We start from the raw sequence: 24,378 nt of genomic DNA, 5'->3' as shown, positions 1-24,378 counted from the left end.
ATCTGCCAGACATTCCTCTATCCGCCACCCATGGACGCATTAGGTAGTAGTAGGATTTTACCACTGGATATATATATATATATATATATATATATATATATATATATATATATATATATATATATATATATGCCAGCCCCTTTCTGCCCTTCTTGTTAGTCGCATTTTCTTTCTTGTATTCTTTTTTGTTTAATTGTGGCAGGCACTTCTACCCTTCAAAATTGACCGAACCCAACCAAACTTGGCGACAATGACCAGTCTATGACCTAGTTGTGTCCGCAAGGATTTGGTTGCTTGGCAGCCATTCGTTGCCTGGCAACGACTGAAAAACCACTTTTTTCGCACTTTTCATGTTTTGAGCTGTAGAAGCATTACTAATGGGAGCGGAAAGCTCTGACTTCCTTAGTTGTAATCTTGAGGTCGTTCCCTATCTGAAATGTGCCATCCATTTCCCTTCTCTCTCCTCTACTTCCCAAGTGGCAACCCTGTGAAAGCTGGTCTCAGCATCTCGAGCAACCAGTACCAGTTCATAAAAATGCCCCCACAATTCCTTAGTGGCCCGATGGAAATGAATGAAAGTTTGCGTCCTTATAGGCTTGACTAGAACTACAAATTTCTACTGTCACCTATGTGCACCATTGGCCAGGTCAAGGAGCATAAGTCATTGAATGTAAAACTGGTGAAAATAGCTAAAATCACAATTATGCTCGATTGAAATGCTAAGGCTCCGAAGATTATTAAGCCAGGGCCATGATTCTTGGGTGGAATGTTGCACTAGAGTACTTCAGTAAAAAAATTAGTGTCGATATTCACTTCTAGTCGCTGGCAGCACCACCTAGAAGTTGTACCTCTGGTGTGCCATTCTACGAATTTCAAGTTCCTTTGCTCCACGGTGGGTGGATGGAATCGAAAGAAACATTGCATATTCATAGACGCTGATGAGTACTCTAAGTGTTTTTCGTATAGTCATGACCTACATCCGCCAGGACAAGGGTCAAAGGTCATCAAGTGCAGAAAATGTGAAAAGCATTAAAATTACGACCTTGCTCAGGTGAAATGCTAAGGCTCCAAAGATTATTAAGCCAGGGCCATGATTCTTGGGTGGCATGTTGCACTGGAGTACTTCCATATAAAAATAACTTTTAGTGTCGAAAATCACTTCCGGTCACTGACAAAGCTTGGTCCGCTTAGAGACGGCCATCGTTGCCCACCGTCCTTATGTGTGTGTGTGTGTGTGTGTATATATATATATATATATATATATATATATATATATATATATATATATATATATATATATATATATATATATATATATATATATATATATATATTCTCTTGTGGCGATGTGGAGTTGATTTGTTCTGCTGCCACCCCTTCCGGGATTAAGACATCTGGCAAAAAACAGATAGAATTATAGATAGGTAGACAGATTGTTTTCACTCCCTAGAAAAAATATGTCATTGAAAAGTAATTTATATTAACTCTAGCAAACATAATGCTAAATATTGACGACTATCATTCATATGTATCGGTCCTTTAAATGAAACAGTCTATGATGGAAGAATGAGGTGAGGCATCACTCCTATGCGCCCCTGCTGCACAGCACCCCTGGTTACCATCATCATCATCACTTTTTTTTTATTGTCATTATCTCCACCATTATCTTCATCAGTGTTAGATGTTTGATATTCACCGTCAGTATTTTTACCATCATGGCTAAATTAGGACCCTGCATATGTCACTGGCTGCATAACTACACCTTAGTAATTTTATCTTCATTTTTTGTCATCATTTTTTACTGTTACGACTGTCATCAACATCCTTATCATCATTATCATTGTTACCATGATCAATATTTCTATCGTTGCATCTATAAATTACTCTCGTAAAGAACTCATCATGGCTGTCCAGCTACTCCAACTCCCTGCTGATTCGTGACGGCCGGGTAGCTGAGCGTCCTTTGGAACTGGATGGGTTATCGCAGAGGCTGGTGGAGGAGTCAACAAGCTTTATAGCCGCCCACGCTCACGGTGACCAACCTTTCTTTCTTCTCCACGCCTTTGGCCACGTTCACACGCCCATGTTCTCCGCCAAGCACAGGAAAGGGCGTAGTCGACACGGCAGGTGAGGAAATGTCTTGGTTTGGCTGTCCTTGTATTACTCTCTTCACGTGCATTTCTTGTCACTTTACTGTTGCATTACTGTCTTCATTTACATCTCTTGACTGTCCTCGCGCTGTAATACGGTCTTCATCTGTACCTCTACTGTATTGTAGTAATGCCATACTGTCTATGTTTAGCGTACAGTACATATCTGTTGTACGTTCGTGTTGCATCACTCTCCTCATTCACTTTATATTTCCACTGTGCTGTAGTGCTTCGATACTGTCATAATCTATATTTGTATATTACTTCAGTGTCATATTGATCTTCATGTAAGTTTTTCTGTTCCTTGTTAGTCTTCACGTAAACTTTTCTCTGTTTCCCAGTGTTGTATTATTTACTGGTGCTGCATTAAGATCTTCATTTACACTTCTTTTTGCATAGCCGTGGATAAAAGTTCGCATAATATTCATATCTGTTACTGTTTACTCTTCTGTGCTGGATAACAATTTCAAACAGAGGTTTAGTCTGATCCATTACCCATAGATAATTCTGATATGAAGCATAGGGGAGGAGAGTAACGGACATACCCTATGAACTGAAGAAGAAATAGCTATGCAGTAGGTGACCATTTTAACCTTGACTGTAATGTACTTTCATATCGCTGGTCACGCCCACAGTGACGCTTCCCTTTGTTACTCCATACCTTTGGTCATTGCGCTCTTCACGAAGCATATGAAGGGGCGAATCTGAGACGGCGAGTAAAAAAAAAAAGAATGGTTAAAGACCATCGACTGCATGAAGAAGGACTTAACTGATGTCAACTGACTGAATAAAGGATTAGCTGTGTGTGTACGGACTGGAAGAAGACTGATTATTATTGTTTCTGGTAACTGAATGAAGGATTAAATTTATGTCCACAAACTGCATGACGACTAATTATTTTTATGTTTGCTGACTGCATAAAGATACTTAGATTCATGGCAGCGGACTGCATGAAGAAAGATTAGATTTTTATCTACTAACAGCACAATGGAAAAAAAAGTTAACAAAGAAGGGTTTGATTTATTCCCACTGACGTAGCAAGTCATTAAAGCAGACAATCTTCCTGAAGAACAGTGGGTGTCAGCAGCACATTAGTGTGCCGTGCTGATCCAATGTATCAGAGAGAGAGAGAGAGAGAGAGAGAGAGAAAGAAAGGAGAAGAAAAACGTCTCATTTGCACCCGGTGTGTGACTAGAGCTGCTGATAATGATGCTCCAGTCTAGAGTAGGCTTGTAGATAAATAGGATTTTTTTACAAGGTGGCAGAAAAAAATTAAGATTTTGTTCTTCCACTACAGTTGCATATTTAATATGTTCATTAAAAGAAAATCATAGTAATATGAGACAAGCTTCAGCACAAAGTACTCAGCCTACGGAAATGATGCACCATGCATCTTTCCCATCTCTTATTCTTGTTCCATTCTCTTCACTTCTCGCTGATTCAGTGAGCGCCATTCCTGTTCCACCTCTTTCAGCTGTTTCATGTCCTTTATTGTTATCCATTACTGTAGTGTCCTTTGTTCTTACACTGCTTTTTGTTTGATTTCCACTCTTTGTTCCTGTCCCTGACTAAGATGAGTCTGCATCGTCAGAAGAGCTGGAACCCACAATGTCCTACATATCAACCACTGGAAACTCTTCCATCCCTGCACATCAAAGCTCAAGATCAAGAAAACTGCCTTTTCCCTGGCACCGAGGCACATATGGAAAGCCTAACTTTGGATGGTGAAACTGAGAAGAACTGACAAAATAAACGAGTAAATAAACAAACATATAGATAAGCAGAAATAAAATAAATGACATTACTTGACATACATATCGCATTTACATAGACAAGATATTACCTTGTGTGCATCTAGTCCTACTTCTATATTCGTCTACTTATTAAACCCTGAAGCTATACTGACAGACACAGCTATCATAAAACAGGTGTTCCGGGCAGCTCAGATGATTGACATAGCCACTTTGTACTTCCTGCCAATGCCTCAAGTCCTACCCATTTTCTGTGGTGTGCAGTGCGTGATGTAGACGTATAGGAGGCAGGTGAGCTACACTGCCAGTTTCCCTTAGGAAACGGAAGGAATAGGGACAGTCATTTCTGATTCTACACAGTCCACTTCGCTTCATGCAATGGGTGGCCACCTGGCCTCTGCTACCTCCACCATTGCCAAGTCACCCACTCATACAGGGAGAGAGTTGAGTGAGTGTGCGATGGGGAGAGTTTTGGAGATGACAGTATTGTCATTATCAAATGAAGAGATGGCTTCTGAAAAGGGAAGTTACTACACAGAATATGAAGTGACGTGCCCTGACCACATTTTACTGCCCCCCGGCCTCCTTCCCATCATCTTCGCAGCTCCACCGTGCCAACACCCTCTCGCCTCCATCCATATCACCCCAGCCTGCCGCTTCGCGGGTGTGTTGGTAAGCGCAATCTATATACAGTAGTGTAAATCTGTACCTAAAGTGGAAAAAATAATACGTATTTTAGAAAAGTAAGGAAAATTTCATTATAGAGAATAAGTATTTAAGAAAGTAAAGTCTGATACTCATTTAGTGAAGTAAGAGTGTAGAAAAAAAATAGATATATACGTAAGATACAGAAGGTAAGGGAAGCTATAGTACTGAAAATGGGTTTTATTACCAAAGCTGCATGGTGGCTTTGTATCATCCGGTATAGAAGACAAATGTTGGTGTGAAAACTGAGAGTAATCTTTGGGGCAAGTACTCTTCAGTGGTTTTGCATCATAGTGTAACCCTTGATATGAAAACGAGCTTGAGTGTAAATGAAAGTGACCTTGTAGTACAAGCAAGAATAAAATGTTTTGACAAAAATAATTTAGAATTTAATGCATCCTGAGGTGAAGTAAGAACTTAGCCAAATAAATGCAATGTGTATGCAAGACGGTGGAAGATAAGGACACATATGGGTGTAAAAAACGAGCTAAAAAAAAAATGAAAATAGATTCTCAAAGCACATATAAAACGTCTATCTATCTATCTATCTATAGCCCGACGCCCTAATCCCGCAAAGGGTGGCCGCAGACAAAACGCCTCCAAGTCGCTCTGTTACCCACCATTTGACTACCCTCCCCCCAACTCACCCCCCCTTCCCTCATATACCTCTCAACTCCATCCCTCCACCTCATCCTCGGTCTACCTCTCCCTCTCCCTCCCTCCACCTCACCTACATACACCCTCTTAGTCAGTCTTTCATTCTCCATTCTCTTCACATGTCCAAACCACCTCAGTGTATTTCTCCTGATCTTCTCAATCACATCCACATCCACCCCACAGCGTTCCTTCACTTCTTTATTCGTCAACTTGTCCCTCCACGTCACTTCACATGCTCCTCTCAAGAAACTTATTTCCACTGCTCTCACTCTTGACTTGTTCCCCTCTTGCAAGGTCCATGCCTCGCTTCCATACGTCAGAGTAGGGATCACAATACTATCATGCAGTGACTTCTTAACTTCCATACTCATCTCTCTATTTCTCATCATTGCTTTCAGTGTACCAACAACCTTCCTTCCCTGCTGTACCCTGTCACGCACTTCATCCCCCAAAGTTCCATCCTTACTCATCACACTACCCAAGTACTAGAATGCACTCACATCCTACATATCCTCACCATCCAACCTCACTGTACACTCTGTGACTTCATTCCTCTCAAACACCATAACTTTACTTTTGTTTACATTAACTTTCAGATTCCTCCTCCTACACACTGTCCCAAATTCATTCATCAAACCTTGCAGCTCCCATTCATCTTCACTCAACAGTACTGTATCATCAGCAAACAGCAACACCGGAAGCTTCCAAATCTCACCCTCATTCATTAGAGCCACCCCCACATCTACTGCCCTACCCTGCACCTCCTTTACAACCCCATCCATGTATATATTAAACAGCCATGGAGACATCACACAACCCTGTTTCAGTCCCACATTGAGATCAAAGAACTCACTCAGCTCACCATCCACTCGCACCGTAGCCCTAGCTCCCTCGTACATACTCTTCGCAGCACTCAACAATTTCCCCTTCACTCCATATATTCTTAATACCTTCCACATACCTTGCCTATCTATTCTGTCATAAGCTTTCTCCAAGTCCATGAAGGCAGCATATCCCTTCTCTAGATACATCACTAAACATCTTGGAACAAATATCTGATCTACACACCCTTTTCCCTTCCTAAATCCCCCTTGTTCTTCTCCAACTAGCACCTCTGTTATATGCCTAACCCTATCAATGGGTATTCTACCATATATTTTACCAGTCACACTAAGTAGGCAAATACCCCTATGGTTACCACATACTTCTCTCTCCCCTTTTCCTTTCTATAAAGGAACAGTTATACCTGATTTCCAGTCCTCTGGAACCCTTCCCTCTTCCCAAGCCAATCTACACAACTTCCATATCCACTCCACAACAATCTCACCCCCATACCTAAGCATTTCACCACACACTCCATCAATTCCTGGGGCCTTTCCCAGCTTAATCTTCTTCATCGCTTCCACTACTTCCGCCCTACTGATCTCTTCCTCCCTCCTCTCATCTCTTCTTCTCCCAGCCATTCCCCAGCCACTTACACTCGCACTGCTCTCACTCTCTACATTCAACAAATCCTCAAAGTGCTCCTTCCATCTCCTCAGTTTCTCTCTCTTCTCCACCAACAATCTATTATTCCTCTCTTTCACTCCCCTACTCTTTCCCCTTTCACACTGTCTTACCTTCTTTACCTCCTTCCAAAACAATTTCTTACTCTCCCTCCATTTCACACTCAGATTCCTCCCAAACTTTTCATCCACTTTCTTTTTACTCTCCTTCACCAGTCTCTTAACCTCCCTTCTCCTGTTCACATATACCTCTCTCTTCTCTCTCTCATCTTCTCCCCTACCTCTACTCACTAACCATTCACTATATGCCTTCTTCTTTTGTTCCACAGCTCGTTTCACCTCATCATTCCACCATGCTGTCCCTTGCACGCCCATGCATCTCCTCCTCACTCCACAAATCGCGTCACACGCTGCACCTATCTCTCCTGTGAATATCTTACATACATCTTCCACCCCTTCCATCTGCTCTAGCTCATACCTTCCCAATCTTTCTTCCACTATGCTCTTATACTCTGCCATTTTCTCACTATCTTGCAATTTCTCCACTCTTCTCACAGGAGTTGCTTCCTCCTGTCTTCCCCTTCGTCTCCTCAACCAGTTTCTTTGCAGCTCTACCTTGGCCATCACTAAGTGATGGTCCGAGACTCCATTCCCCCACCCTCTCCACACTCTTGCATCCAACACTTGTCTTCTCATTTGCTCATCCACACACACGTAGTCTATCATTGCCTTTCGTTCAACAAGTTCACCATCCATCCTCCTCATTACTCTCCATGTGTACCGGTGGATCATCTTATGCCGAAAGTAGGTATTGGCTATTGCCAACCCCTCACCAGCACAGATGTCCACCAAAGCACTTCCATTCCCATCTACATCAGCTGGCACACCCCACTGACCAACCACTCCATCCACTCGTACATTCCCAACTTTGCCATTCATGTCTCCAATCAACAGCACTCTCTTGCTCCTCTCAAACTTGTCCATACACGCTTCTACACTCGCCCAAAACTCATCTTTCACTCTTGCCACTCGATCCTCTGTCGGGGCATACACACATACAATCGCCCACGCTTGTATACCTACTTTCATCCTCACCCATACAATCCTTGCACCCACTGTTCCATACTCTCTTATATTCTCCTTCCACTTTTTGCTTATCATCAGACATACTCCCTCTCTTGTCCTCTCATTTTCATTGACTCCCGCACATATACCTAAACCATATTCCCATTCTCTCACCCTTTTCACCTTTCCATTTAGTTTCAGTCAATCCACATATATCCACTTTTGCATCCTCAAGCACCTGAACAATCTCTCTCTCTTTCACTTCAACATTCATTCCTCTCACATTCCACATTCCCACCCTAAGAACGTCCTTTGTCCGTTCCTTAGTCGTCAACGTATGATCCGTCCGGGTCTGAGGGGCTTTATTCGCTTTTTTAGTTAGTTCTTTTTACAGGGTGGGGCACTAACCCACCACCAACCCTTTTAGCCACCTCGTACGACAAGCAGGGATATTGGGGGAGTATTCTTGAAACCCCCCCCTACCCCCAGGAGGTATCTCAAGTGAAAGTGAAAGAAATGCTGTGCATCGTAATGTATAAGCCTTGGTAGATTTCCCTCCCACACACTGTATGGCACAGTGTCACTCTGGAACAACCAGGTGAATTATGTGAAGAAAATGAGCAGGCTGGTTGTACATGGAGTTTGAGAGGGGCAGGTGATGACGAACAGAATGGGCTAGTGGGACAAAGGGGAAGTGCGGGTACGTGCGAATGATGTAGACTCACCTGACCCAGGCTGGCATGCTGCCAGCTCGCACTATATGGGTAGCGTTAAGTAGTCTCTTGTGCCCTTCCCCCTACTAATGCCCCACCCTCTTCCAGCTCTACTCGTTGCTGATTGGCTGAGATTATTCTTCTTATTGAGAGAACAATGACCCTTACCACAAAATATTATCGCAGTATCGCCCTAGTTCTAACCATAAACGATGTTGACCAGCGATCCGTTGGCGTTATTTCCATGACCCAGTGGGCAGCTTCCGGGAAACCAAAGTTTTTGAGTTCAAGGGGAAGTATGATTGCAAAGCTGAAACTTAAAGGAATTGACAGAAGGGCACCACCAGGAGTGAAGCCTGCGGCTTAATTTGACTCAACACGGGAAATCTCACCAGGCCTGGACACCGGAAGGATTGACAGATTGAAAGCTCTTTCTCGATTCGGTGGGTGGTGGTGCATGGCCGTTCTTAGTTGGTGGAGCGATTTGTCTGGTTAATTCCGATAACGAACGAGACTTTGGCCTATTAACTAGTTGACGGATCTCCATTAATTGGTGTCCAGTTCGCAACTTCTTCTTAGAGGGATAAGTGGCAATTCTAGCTGCACGAGATTGAGCAATAACAGGTCTGTGATGCCCTTAGATGTTCTGGGCCGCACCAGCGCAACACTGCAGGGATCAGTGTGTTTTTCCCCTCCGAGAGGAGCGGGTAACCCGTTCAAACCCCTTCATGATACGGATTGGGGCTTGCAATTGTTTCCCATGAACGAGGAATTCCCAGTAAGCGCAAGTCATCAGCTTGCGTTGATTACGTCCCTGCCCTTTGTACACACCGCCCGTTGCTACTACCGATTGATTGATTTAGTGAGGACTTTGGACTGGCGCTCTCGGATGCCTTGCTTCCCTTCACTGGCAGTGGGTGCCTCGGGCTGACGGAAAGATGTCCAAACTTGATCATTTAGAGGAAGTATAGTCGACGGATCTCCATTAATTGGTGTCCAGTTCGCAATTCCTTCTAAGAGGGATAAGTGGCAATTCTAGCTGCAAGAGATTGAGCAATAACAGACAATGCTAGGTGATATCCATATATCCAAACCATACGTGCTCCCTACGTGCCAGGTGGAGGATTAGTGCCCCTCCCTTTAAAACAAATAACTCAGAATTCTTGGCAGAGGATGGGTGGAAATTCTTAGTCAACCGCCTGTGACAACAGGATTCGCCTGCTTGTCCTTCCTCTAAGCCAAGAAACCATTTACAGTGCTGGGTAGTATCCATGTATCGAAACCATCCATGCTCCCTACGTGTCAAGTGAGTTGGTGGAGGATTAGTGCCCCTCCCTGTAAAACAAATAACTCTAAATCCTTGGCCACCCCGTGTGGGATTATCGTCTGGCAATGTATGAATGAATGAATTTACTTTTACTCTGAATTCGTTTCTGTATGACAAAGAAATCACTAAAATTTGCTCTCTGAATCAAAATCAGTTTGAAAAGAACCAGCCCACTAGCAGCTGAGTTTTGGCGCTGAGAAAATTCGGAGCTTAGCAATAACACATCGCAGCTGTGCCCCTATTACCATTAAACATATAAACTCATCTATCTGACATGTCTGGTAAGTTACAATATCATAACCATATTGTAATTTTCCTTATTTCTTTCTTTTATTAATTTCCTTAAAATTATAGGGTTCGAATACAGAAGTAAGAAAACGAAATGTCACTGGCTTCACCTACCCGATATAGTAGCTTACATAAACTGTATTCCACCTGTCACATCGTCATACTGTCCTTAGACTATAGCAAAATAATTACAGCATATGTATTTGTATTTTCCTATAAAGGACACATGGGCGTCATCCAAGGGGGGAAAGGAGGGAAAAGCCTCCCCCCCCACTTTTCAATCAGGGGGGGGACAGTAGTAATACGAAATAAGTCAGGATAATATTAGAAATTAAATATAGCTCACTTGATTTACATCCAAGTGTGCTTTTCCCTAATATTTATAATGAGAGAGAGAGAGACAGGGAGAGAGAGAGAGAGAGGGAGAGAATTGTCTCAAACAAAAGTTTAAAGGCATGTATTCTAATAATTATTTATACCAACAATGTTGTATAAGAAATTTGATTCTATACATGTGAAGTCATTGAAATCTTATAGAGGGAAAAGGGTTATGTGTGTGTGTGTGTGTGTGTGTGTGTGTGTGTGTGTGTGTGTGTGTGTGTGTGTGTGTGTGTGTGGATACCAATATAAGAAAGAAAGTCAAAACACTAAGTTCTTTGTAGACGGTATACCTTTTTATTTTCATACAGGGAACTTTCGTTACTTTACAAACCTTTTAGGACGAAGACGTTCCTTGGTAGGCTACATTTTTCCAACATCCTTTACTACAAAACATATTTCCTAGTCAAATGGAAAAGATATCATTGCAGTTAAGGGGTTAAGTAAATGTTTTGTTGCTTCGATTAGCGAGAGCGCCTAACACGTTTATCCAACGCTGGCATGACAAGACTGGCATCCATCACGTCCCAGAACTCGTACTCGGGCCGATGGTAGAACGGGCAGGGCCAAGGGGGCGGGGCACAAGAGACTTTGGCAAACACTACCTGTATAATCACCAGCTCATCAGCTCGTACGAATGCAGCTTGCTGCAACCTCAAAAATTATTTCCATTCATCACCTCCTACCTCCACAATGCCTTCACCTAGAGACCTAGGTACACTTGCAATGGAGAGACAAAGGATCGTGAGTATTCTGATTTAATATTCAAGCGCTTAGGTGTTGTTGTTAGCGAGATATGTCGGGTTAAAAAGACAACTTTTTGGGGGAAAAACCTGCATAAGGAAGATCGTCAGTGCGCTAAAACCAAGAACTTTATGGGTTAATGATACCCTGGTGCTTCGTTATAATATTTAAATTCAACTTTTTTTTCCGCTTTTCGTGCACTATTAGGCTTCATCTACACTTTTATTTCACCCTTCCAATACAGATCCTTCTTGCCTTAGGAGTCCTGATGCATTCCATAGCAATTTGCCCCAATACTCGTAGTCTGTCAGATTTCCTTTCGTTTCAACTTCATCATTGTCTAAGACCTGGTAAGTCACATCATATGGGTAACTTTAATTCTCGTAGTGATGGGTCATTATCCATATATCACATATCTCTCATCTCATCAGCCGTTTGAGTGTCCACTGTAGGACCGGCCTATCCCAACAGAAGTGGGGACGATACAGCCAATGTATCTCTACTGAGTGGCTTAGGCTGTCTTGAAGGGATTGTATGTAGGGTAAGAAGTGCTTGTAAGTGTAACTGTAGTGTTGGAGTGGCTTTGGATGTGTGTGTAGTCTGTGAACCAAGTGTAATCAGCCCACGTTTGTCAATTGGGTGCAAGCATACTTTACAGTATGCGACACTGGTTCAACCACGGCACCCCTTGTGTCTGCCAATGCAGTATGTGGCCTTGAAGAAAGCTCTGAAAGTTTATTACCCTGGCGGGTCGCAAACGCTCGTTCTTCATGTACGAAAATGCACACTTTACCACTGTGCCACAGAGGCTCCATTATCCATATATATATATATATCATCTCTCTCTCTCTCTCTCTCTCTCTCTCTCTATATATATATATATATATATATATATATATATATATATATATATATATATATATATATATATACACAGAGGTGGGCACCCGGTACACAAGAAGTACCATCGGTACCGGTACTTGCCTAAAATTGTAGTCACTACCGGTACCGGTACAAAAAACAAAAAGTACCGAGTACCAACTTGGTACTCGGTGGTCGATACGTGAATATGAATCAAGTAAACTTGCTCAGTATTGATTTTTTTTTTTTTTTTACCACATTGAGGACCCAGTGACCAGTCTTGTCAGCAGAGCCGGACCTGAGGAGAAATGAAAGATGTCAGACAATTGTCACAGTTACATTAACTATGAGATGATTAAAGCATAAGGTTTTGTGACCGTTCACTAAACTTTAACCAGCCACTGTAATTCACATTCTTATACACCCAGTTTAATGTCCATCAAAATAAACACAATTTTATGACTACATCGTGTCATTATATGCACAATAATCTCATTAACTCGCCGCTTGCCAGCTATTTTTAGCCCTATAGGTTGCCTCCGTGCTGGCCATTTTTCACCCTTTTTTTATTGGCTAAAATGATAAATTTTGATGTGCAAACAACGAATTTCGCCATGAAAATGCTCACCGAAGTTCGGAAATAGGTTTTATTGAGTCCTGCTTACTCTTATACAGGTATACCCACTCTCTCATGCTCACCACATAGGTGAGAGAAAGCCGTTTTTTATGTAAGGTATACTCATGTATTTATGCTGGGAAGATATAGCAATGTTCAGTACACTTTTCTGATTACTTACTACTTCAACATCTATCACATTTTGCATGTCTTTCTCACTGTGAATGCATTATCTTACACTTGCTTGAAGATAGGTACAACCTGACTTCATTATGTACAGTCCTGGCACTTACAAGAAGGTATTTACTACTGGACTTCACTATATAGTCCTTACACTTACAAGAAAATATTTACAACATACACTTACTTGAAAATATTTACAAAATGCCTTCACCATGTACAGTGCTGGGTGAGGCACACGAGCCAAGTGAGTGAGGCAGTGCGAGAGTGAGAGGGGGGAGTGAGTGAGTGTATGGCCTTGACAGCCTGGGAGATGGTAGAGAAACAGTTACCATACATGTCTGCTAGTTTTTACCCGTGAATCTTAAAAAATGCGGTCACAGTGATTTTTTTTTATTTTAAACCGTTTTATAACGGCACTGGCACTGACCGTGGAATTATGTCAGACCGTTTTAATACGGTACTGGCACGTGGAGGGTTAATGATTACACAGTGCACTTTAGTTTTCATTTCCAGTGTTGTCCCTGAGGAAAATGAGCACTTCAAATGATAGTCACTGTGTTCCATCGGTTTTGGTTTGAGCACGTCCTTCCCCAATGGAAACAGATGTTCCACAGCAGCACTGGATGGTTTTTGCGTGTTATTAGTTACAATTAAATCTCTGAAAACCTTGCAAGAAAAGCAGTCCTTGTTGATTTTATATTTCTCGGATTTCTCCAAAAATTCCTTTACTAGCTTTATCCCAGTCTCCCTTTTCTTCCTCCCTTTTACATAGAGGAGTTCGAAAAACTCTTTCTTTGACATCCTGCTCGTCATCATCATCATCAGTGGTGCTGCTCTCCGCATCTTTGGCTTGCTCTCCAGTAGTGACACCATCTTCTCCACCCTCCTTCTCATTTTCTCTATGTCGTAGGAGGCAGATTCAGGTAACCGCGCCAACCATGATAGCTTGAATTGGGGATGAAAGGCAGCAGCAAGCAAGCAGTCACTGTCCTCGAAACAATGGCTGAACCTGCCTTCCAAACCCCCAGTCACTGTGTTTACTAGAGGCTACCACACCGTCAGATCGGCGCTTTCCTTCTCCTCTCTTAATTTCTTGAGGCACATGGCCAGGGTCGGCAACAGCACTCCCATGTAGGCCTTCTCCTCACATTTTTTTTTATCACACAATGAGTGAACATAGATAAATAAAATGTACCGGTACCGAGTACTGACAAAATATACTAAAAGAATATACTGTTGGTACCAATTTTGGTACATAACGAAAAAGTAGTGTCACTACTGCAACCGGTACTCGAATTGTAACTCAGTAATGTAAATCGGTACTTTTGTACCTTGGTACTTCCCACTTATATATATATATATATATATATATATATATATATATATATATATATATATATATATATATATATATATATATATATATATATATATATATATATATATATATATATATATATATATATATATATAATATATATATATATATATTAGAACAGAGGAAGGAAAAACAAATGAATTAAGAAAAATAATCCACACACCAAATTACTGGTGTTTTTTTTTTCTTTTGTTTAATGGCCATCACCCTCAAGGTGGGGAATTAGGCCAATCAGTTCTATTATATACAGTCCACAGGGTACTCCTGCACCACTCAACATCGCTGATCTAGGGGACCAGTCATAGTGGGAGTATATGTTAAAACGCTCATAGGTCAGCTAGACACACCTCCTCCCCCCTGACAGTCAGCACTGGTCTGATGTCCTCACCCTGGTCGGCAGCTCAGAGCAGATCATAAAGGGTGGAGCATGTCATCGCTCCGAGCTGGTACAACCAGGTGTGAGCGCTGGAAGCCAGGAGGTGTCTATAGGAGGCTACATCTAGCTGATCCATGAGTTCGATGATGGGAGGGCGAGATGGTGTGCCCTCCTCTGCCTGAAGAGGGGGGGGACTCACCGACTTCCTCCTCGGCCAAGGAGCCAGTCGTCGCATCCTCAGTGTTAGTAGAGTCCCACTCCTCTTCAGACATTGATGGCGGATGGTGGACTGCTGCTGTGGTCATGTCGGTAGTTGTGTCCGGAGTCAGGTCAGTGATCTGGGAATGAGTCCATCGGTTGAGGGGGGCCTCCAGCCTGAGCCTCTTCGTCGGTGCCTGGTGAGGAGCAGCAGGTCATGGCTGGCGAGCCCGACGCTCCCGTCGGCGAGGGACCGAGTGTATATCGTGGGCAAAGCACTTGGGGATGATAAGACAAGGCAGCCCATTCTCCTCGAAGATCTTAGGGAGGAGAACACACAAAGGCCTTTTACCATCCCTGCAATAAGCCTTGGCTGTCACGATGCACATCTCCATGACGAGGTTTATCTGTCCAGAACTCCCAGGATCCCTGGCCTGATGTCCCCAGGCTGTGAGACGTCGCCGTGCATTGGCAGAACCTTACATGGCTACACCTCCCGGCCCAGTAATATCCCGGGCCTCAGGACCCTTGGGGGTTACAAACACGCTACACTCCATCGCCTCTCCATCACCTAGGGAGCATTAGAGGTTCCATGGGTTTGGCTTAATGATTGCCTGGGGTTGCACAAAAACATCAATGCCAGTATCCTGGCACTTGATGAATCCATACCCCACCAGTATGTTAAACCAAACCACTGTCCCCTGGATCTTCTGGGTGGCAGGAGACTGTGGCTGGCTGGTTGCCCCCCTCAACGGGTCGCAGGCAATGTCAGCACGTCCATCTTGCATGGTTGTCGGGTCTCTTACTGGTGTCTTCCAATCATTAAATATCTATAACAAAACTGAACAGCTGTAGGTTCATGTTTGGGGAGATACAACTTCGAGGAAGCGAATTCCAGAGAGATGCTGTTCGGGGAATATAAGAATTCTGATAGGCAGATGTTCAGCAATATTGTTGTGTGGCATTCCGATCATTGGCGCCACCAGATATCCGTTTAGCACGAGGGAAGGCATGGAGAGGCTGCACAATGGATGCAACTTCTGAGCATTTGCCATAAAAATGTCTGTAAAATAATGCAAGAGAGGATTCTTTCTTTCCTGTAGGGGAGGTAGTTTATTTTTAATTTTAGGGTTATTAATATTTCCAACAATTTTGTTCTAAATTATGTCTAGTTGTTTTCGTGCAACCTCTCCACATCCATTCCACAGGTGTCAGCAATATTCTACCTGAGATTATGGACTCTGTACAATAATCCAAGTTTCTTTGAGGCAGTTTTAGCAAGTGATCTGACATGAGAGTTGCAGCTGACGGCATTGTTAAGTAAAACACCGAGAATTCCAATACTTTTGGAGATGGGAATATTAGTAACACTGAAGATAATATACGAATCTGGCAATATCTGTCTATTAGTAAATTGTATATATTTGGTTTTACAAACATTAAATAAGACAAGGTTATTTTGTCCCCATTCATTGATCTTAGATAAGTTTTCATATATGGAGATGGCTGAACTAAAATGAGAGTTAGAGATATTAAACTTTGTAAATGCGTTTTTGAGTGTGAATGAACTATAAAGTGTTGAGTCATCTGCATATGAATGGATGGGATTGTGGGTGACACATAAGAGATCATTAATATGAACTAGGAATAGGGTTGGTGCAAGAACTAGATCCTTGTAGCACGCCAGCATTAATTGAGTGGAAATTGGAATATACATCATCTACTTTTACTCTTTATTTTTCTGTCCCTGATATATTAGGAAAGCAGAGGAATAAAAGACGTTAGTCCATAGCAAGGGAGTCTGGAGAGCAGGGAATGGTGCCACACTCTGTCGAAAGCTTTAGAAATATCAAGGGCTACTGCATAAGTTTCTCCATGTTGGTCAGTTAATTGATTGATGGTATGAGTCAGGAGATCGAGTATGTCAACTGTGGATCTTTCGTGACGAAAACCCTATCGACTATCATTAATCAAGCTGCTGGATTCAAGGTTTATAACCAAATGATTAATAATTACAGTTTCAAATACTATACCAAGAGAAGATGTGATGGCTATTGGACTGTAATCAGAGGGGTCAGAGGAACGTCCTTTCTTCGGAATTGGGTGGATATTGGCTTCTTTCAATGAATTAGGGAATGACAAATTACGTATGCATAGTCTGAACAATTTAGCTAGAACAGTGGCAAGTTCTGGGTAACACTTTTTCAAAACAATTGGAGGAATTTCATCTGGTGCTGGAGCTTTGTCGCTAGGTAAATTGTCTTGGATGGATTTTACGTATCTTGTCTGAATTTTGAGAGGAATAATTTCGGGAGAGTCAAGTTCTAGTACTGGGACGTCCTGGCTGACTTCCTGAATGGTAGAATTTCTGGCAAATGTACTGGCAAAGATATTTGCTTTTCCACGCGGGTCATTTGTAATGTTGCCATCTGATGATTGTAGTGAGGGAATGGATGATGACTAGTTAAAGTCATCATTGAAAGAATTGAGAGTTGACCTGAATATTCTAATGTCATTAGGGTTGTTAAGTAGTTTTGATGCTTCATTTTGAAGAAAGTTTGATTTAGCAAGATTTATTACAGTTTTTGCATGGTCTCTAGCAATTTTAAATTGAAAGAGTGATTCAGATGTTTTTTATTTTAACCCGAGGCACAGTGGCAGATCTAGGATTTAGGAAAGGGGGGGGGGGCTGTTTCTCAATGTAAGGAGTGCCGAGCGCTGAGTACGTGAGGCAATGAGGTAGGGGGTCTGGGGTGAGCTGTAGCTCCCCCTGCGGGGTCTGGGGTGGAGCCCCGACCGCAAAATGCTTTATAACATTTCACAAGCATTTTGAAAGCATTTTGGGGCAAGTTGTGTTACTTTTATGGTGGTTATTAATATTATTATTATTATTATTATTATTATTATTATTATTATCATTATTATTATATTATCATTATTATTATTATTATTATTATTATTATTGATACTTATTATCATCATTACTATGGATTATGTTATTATTATTAGTATTATTAATATTGTTATTATTATTATTATTATTATTATTATTATTAGTATTAGTATTATTATTATATACCTTTTCATTTTTACTGACATTGACATTTGATAATAATCGGCTCTAAGGGGCGCCATTCATAGCTGAAGGGGAGGTGGTCACCCTCCACCCCCCTGGATCTGCCACTGCTGAGACATCCCATTACAGTATGGATACGTCGTAATGTTTTGTCACAGTGAGTCCCATCGACTTATTGATACGTTTTGCAATTGCAAGGTCTGTCATTAGCACATTTTAAAAGTTTCGCGCGTTATTTTGGGTCAGCATATGCGGGAGACCTTCCTCTACCCACCGCCAGGCCACAACACTGCCTTTAGCTATGTGATCCCCTGCACATACATTACTGTCTTGGCAACTCACTTGTTAGCAGTGATCTGGCCAGTAAAGACATGTCGTGCCATGGTATGAAATTCAAGGCAAGAGTGATTCCCCAGTTGATGACTATGTGGAGGACAAAGATTATGTGGTACCACCAGAAGAAACGAGCAGAAGTGATGAGGAGGTAATGTCGCCAAGGAAGGTGCGGTATGTTGATGTGTTCAGTGAATGAAACAACGCTTATATCACCTATACTATTGTGTGAAAACCAATATATTCTTGTACTACATATAAATTCGTACCAAATGAACAAATATCTACCTATTCTGAGTGGTTTGCAATAGTTACCACTGCCATAGATAACACGACAGCTGCAGTTCGGCTCCAGAAAACATGGTACCAGGTGTTTGGAGGGTCACCTGTTTAGACCACTTCTAAGCTCAGGTGAGCACTTTTTTGTGAATTGCCATTGTTTCTCATGAAAAACAGAGGTTTGAACCCCTCAAAAAATTCCAAACTCTGCCAGGATTGGGAAGGGTTAGTGGTGAAAAATGTGCCGGGATGCAGCGGGTTAAGTATGAGTTATATGCTAGTGAGTTTTAGGCCATTCCTCTGGCACAGTTGCTATCAAACCATTTTGGAGTTCAGTCTTTTAGTGAACTGTTGACTTGATATGAATAAATCCATACCAGCTAGTATTAAGTCATTAATGTGTGACTGGTTAGAAATGAAATCACTAAAGAAGAAAGAATGCCATGGAATGTCAGCAAGATAATTTCTAAATCCATTTCAGCTTGCCCTATCAGAGTGTCATCGGGTCACCCTGACAGGTTCAGAATGGGGAGGTTTGGAGGGGCTGACTGATGAGACATTGATGAGATTGTGGTCAGATTATATATATATATATATATATATATATATATATATATATATATATATATATATATATATATATTGCCAGACGCCTCAATCCCGTACTGGGTGGCCACAAACAAATCGTCTCCACGTCGCCCTGTCCCTCGCCATTTCACTGCCCTGCTCCCAACTCACACCCCCCTCTCTCATATAACTCTCCACTCCATCCCTCCATCTCATCCTCGGCCTCCACCTCCCTCTCCCCCTTCCACCTCACTCACATACACTCTCCTCGTCAGTCTCTCACCCTCCATCCTCTCCACATGGCCAAACCACCTCAGTGTGTTCCTCCTAATACTTCCTATCACATCCACATCCACACCACAACGCTCCTTTATATCCTCATTTGTCAGCTTGTCTCTCACTGTGACTCCACAGGCTCCTCTTAAACAACTCATTTCCACTGCTCTCACTCTTGTGTCCTTCCAACAACGTCCAAGCTTCACTTCCTTACGTTAGGGATGGTATCACAATACTGTCATGTAGTAAAATTTTCGCTTCCATGCTCACTTCCCTGTTTCTTATCACTGCTTTCAAGGAACCAGCAACCTTTCTTCCTTGTTGTACCCTTTCAAGCACTTCACCCTCCAAACTTCCATCCTTACTCATCACACTACCCAAGTACTTAAACGTACTCACATTTTCCATTTCTTCACCATCCAACCTCACTGTACATTCACTGACTTCACCTCTCTCAATATATATATATATATATATATATATATCCTCTGACCACAATCTCATCAATGCCTCATCAGTCAGCCTGTCCAAACCTCCCCATATATATATATATATATATATATATATATATATATATATATATATATATATATATATATGGGTTGTCCTTTTTAATATTGTGAAAACTGAATATGGTAAATCTTCTTGGGCCACCCCCTAGTATTGTGCCACTGACGTAAACACGCCATATGTAATTTTTGTGTATGTATTGTTCAAAGAATTCTGGTGCCTCAATGGCCCTGAAGTTCCCCCCTAGACAGGAGAATGGGCCCACATTCGTGGGAACCTCTCATTGATCCACAAGAGGACGTGGTCACTGCGGGAAAGGCAGGAAGTGACGGGGAGGGGGGAGAGAAGATACGATGGCCCCTGGGATGGTTTTGGTAGGGTGAGGGGTGAGGGAGCTGGATCATCAGTAATGTGTCATTCCCTTTTGACTGGCTTAGCGAACTGTTGTTTTGTGCATTACGAATGTAAATAACAGTCTTTCATCCGAGGAATCTTCCCAGGTGGTAAGTCAGTCTTGAAGTTTGATTGCAATGGCTTTAGCTAGTGAACAGCCTTCTCCTTAGGAGCAGGATGACCATGACAAATGTAGGGAAGAGAAGAAAACCAGGAAGAAGAACGTGATCGGGTTTGTTGGAGACACCCTCGCCCAGCTCATGGGTGGTAAGATGTCCTCTGGAGGCTGTTCCATCTTCTGCAAAGGGGAAAGAAGATCCTGCAGGATGCTACAATGGTCATGGACTCTGAGGTCGTTAGACTCTGGTATTGTACCAGAATTCCACTGATACAGAGATAGCACAGGATCCCGAAAGTTGAAAAATCTGTAAGGGGAATAGGTCTCCCTAAGTAGGCTGAGGGACAAGAAGATGGAGGTGGAAGAAGGGAAGCAAACTGACTTTAAACTGAAGCTGAGGAATCTGTTTGACTTGGCACACACAAATGCCATGAAGCTGCTGAAGAACGGAGAGGACAAGGCATTTCTGAAGGCTCAATGGGAGGAAGGCTGCCACAGCATCATGATTGGTATCAGATGAAAACTATCGGATGCTCAAGAAAAAAAAACCTTAAGAGAGAGGAGGATTCCCGAGTTCATGAACTAAGAGAGCAGCAGTGATGAGGTGCGGTATAAGCTTTCATTGAGCTGGAGGAACTGAAGAGGGCAAAGAGGACAAACAACCTGTTCCCCAACCATCCACGTCAGCTACCACATTCTCATCCAAACGACAATGATTCTGATCTCGTGCATCCATCAACACTCCGGATTTGTCTAATGTCCTGTATCACACGAAGACTTGCAACCGGAATTCTGTCCACATCTTGGCTGCTGCAGCATCTGTGTATGGCAAAGACCCTTCAACAATGGCTTTGAACCGGTAGAGCATCCGTCAGGGACAAATCAAGGCCCGTGGCAATCAGGCAGCAGCTCTGGGCTCATCCTTCAAGCCTGGTGTTGCCCTCTGTATTCACTGGGACATTAAGTTGGTCACTGAAGAACCTGGCCAAGAAAAGTTGGAATATATATCCGTCCTGGTGTCTGGAGAGGGAACTGTCAAGCTGTTGAATGTCCACAAGCTGCGATCAGAAACAGGAGTTGCCATGGAGGAGTCGATCTTTGCTGCTGTACAAGAATGGGACCTGGTGGATTTGGAGACAAGCATGGCCTTCGACACAACTGCTAGCAAAACCTGAATTCGCTTTGGGGCCTGCACTCTCCTGCTGCAGAAGATGGAGAAGAGACTCCCTTGTCTAGGCTGCAGGAAGCACATCGTCGAGATCATGATCCAAAAAGTATTCACAGTATGTACTGGCATCATCACATTAGAGCTGGACATCCCTCTCCTCGAGCATTTCAAGCGGGGATCGTCCTCTGCTGCAGCTGATCACTTGAAGATTCTCACCAACCTTGTTTCCCGTTGCAATAAGGTCACCACCTTCTGCTATCAACTCGCTGCCCAACAGCCACAGGACGATTATAGGAGTTGCTCGAGCTCACGGTGATTGTCCTCCTCATGGCTTGCACATTTCGTGTCCTGGTGCCTACCACCTTGCCTGTTGGATGGTCAAAATTATTTACTCAGCCAAGATCTACTTTTTCCACGGACAGTTGCTCAATGTGCAAGAGCTTGCCACTCTTAAGCGGTACGTTATCTCTGCAGTCACACTCCACGTCCAGTACTGGTTCTCAGTGCCAGTCGTCACGTCTGCCCCTCGAAACGACCTGAAGGTCTTCAAGACATCCTGGGCTATGGTGACTCAGATGTCTCATCTGCTGCTGTGAAGGCCTTCAACCATCATCTCTGGTACCTCTCTGAGGAACTGATTGGCCTGGCGTTCTTCGAGTCCTTCGACTTGGAAATGAAGAGGGCTACGATTGAAGCTCTGAAGAACGAGGGGGGAGGGGGTGATAAGCCTGAGAAGAGAAGGACTCTGGAGCTGAATGTGGCTCTCATTCGAGTGAAGACACTCTCTGCACAAGCAGCACTCGCCACCTTCCTTCCTTCCTTGGATCTTCTGGTGGCTTCCTGGACGTTGACTCATGCATGTGGATGGCACGAGACAATACAAGAAAGCCAAACAATGTGTCCAGTCACTGAAAGTCATGAACGACTTCACTGAGTGAGGAGTTGTACTGAATGCAGGATTTCATCCCTGTCACTGGACGAGGAACAGCGCAATTCCTGTTCCAAGTTATAGAAGCTCATCATCACTGACTCCTGAATGCTCAAAAGGCTACCAATGCCTCCCAAACTAGGCAACAATGAGTGAGATCAGCTCCCATGACACCTCCTACCAACAAGTGGCTAATACTGATACAGTAAGGGCAACCTAGTTGTGCTGGCATAGTATTCAGCCCAGATGCCACAGTGTATGAAATTCAAGGCAAGTGGGGCACCAGTAAATACTACAATAGAAGACTGAACTTTGGCTGTATAGATTTTGTACTAACAGGAACAAAAGTGCGGGGTGGCCAGTAAAAGATCTGCCACTTCGATGATAAGGACAACCCATCAGTGGAGTCTGTTTTATCCGAAATTCTTTTAACCGTAATATGCCATTAACCGTAAGTTTTATTAAAATGTTCCCATTTCGATTAACCGCAAAAATCTGAAATCTATCCGAAAATTCAAACACGGCGGGCTTGTTTCGCGCCACTAGCGTTAGTTTATGGTTGCTCCGCTAGTCACTTGAGCGAGTTGCCCACTCCCTCACCTGCATCCACCACCTCAGAAGATTTGGATGATGTGGAAGATAATGTGGATGATATGGAAATGATTGAATACGGAAACAGAAAATATGAAAAACACAGTTATGTTTAAGACATTATTTGTTCGAATTGCTTACATGTTCGAATTACTTAAATGTTTTGGTGAAGGTTGAAGTTTGAGTGAAGATTTATTTAAGTTTACAGTTTCTATTACAGTTACAAAAGTGCAGTTACATACGTAGTTACTACAGTATATTAAGTGTTTTGCTGATGGCTGAGTGGCTTTTGGGGTGCTGGTGGTGCTGGTGGGCTAGACGTCACCAGAAATGGGTGATGGGTGAGTACAATACTGTTCCCTTGTATCCTACATATTATTACAGTATCTTTTATCCGAAAAAAATCGATTAAACGAAACTTTGAAAGTCCTATGATTTTCGGATAAAAGAGACTCTAATATATATATATATATATATATATATATATATATATATATATATATATATATATATATATATATATATAGGATGAGAAGTGGCAAAGTCCAGACAGCCCAAGTTTGCCCAGTTCAGTAGGCCACGCTTCCATTCACTCATCGTTCAAGCCCCCGGAATCCTGGCTCTATCTAATACACCAAAAACATTCAACACATTCTGTAGCTTCACATAATTATATCCGATAGAGTCAGTCTGGACGCTGCCACGTTAAAAAGGGATGTCAAATCCCTGATCATGCACTTCTTTTCACAACATTCATCTAGCCAGCTAGATCTCTTGTCAGTCCCATAGCCTCACTGCCTTCCATACCTCTCTTCCTCATACACTCATCCACTACATCCCTCCACCTTTTTTATGGCTTACCTCGCCTCCTTGCTTCTTCAAATTCGTTCAGATATACCCTTTTCACCACTCAGTTGTTATCCATTCTTTCCACATGCCCGTACCATCTCAATACACTCTCTTCGATTCTGGTGTCCACAGACTTTCTCACTCCAAATCTTTCACGAATCACATTATATCGTATCCTATCAACTCTCTGTACTCCACATACATTCCTCAGCAGTCCTATCTCCACTGCTCTCAGTCCTGACTCTTCATTTTCATGCCACACCATATAGTCTCACATCCATATGTTAAAGCTGGCACTAACACTGTGTTACGTAAGCCTCGTGCAGCTGCAACACTCAAGCCTCTGTTTCTTATCAAGGCATTCATAGCACCATCAACCTTCCTTCTCTGTGTCA

At 42.6% G+C, this 24,378-nt stretch overlaps 1 protein-coding gene and 1 pseudogene across 1 annotated transcript in view; both read left to right on the top strand.

Moving 5' to 3' along the window:
* LOC145390987 (arylsulfatase H-like) overlaps positions 1-24,378 on the top strand; it is a gene marked incomplete at its 5' end in the record, with an annotated part of 228,267 nt that overhangs the window by 175,038 nt on the left and 28,851 nt on the right. The gene's annotated exons all lie outside the window — the stretch shown is intronic.
* LOC145391077 (small subunit ribosomal RNA) lies at positions 8,837-9,542 on the top strand (annotated as a pseudogene).

The sequence above is a fragment of the Coenobita brevimanus genome, chromosome 16, assembly GCF_032717465.1.
Source record: "Coenobita brevimanus isolate Jiangsu-jjx chromosome 16, ASM3271746v2, whole genome shotgun sequence".
Lineage (NCBI taxonomy): Eukaryota > Metazoa > Arthropoda > Malacostraca > Decapoda > Coenobitidae > Coenobita > Coenobita brevimanus.
This window is presented reverse-complemented; position numbering and strand designations above follow the sequence as displayed.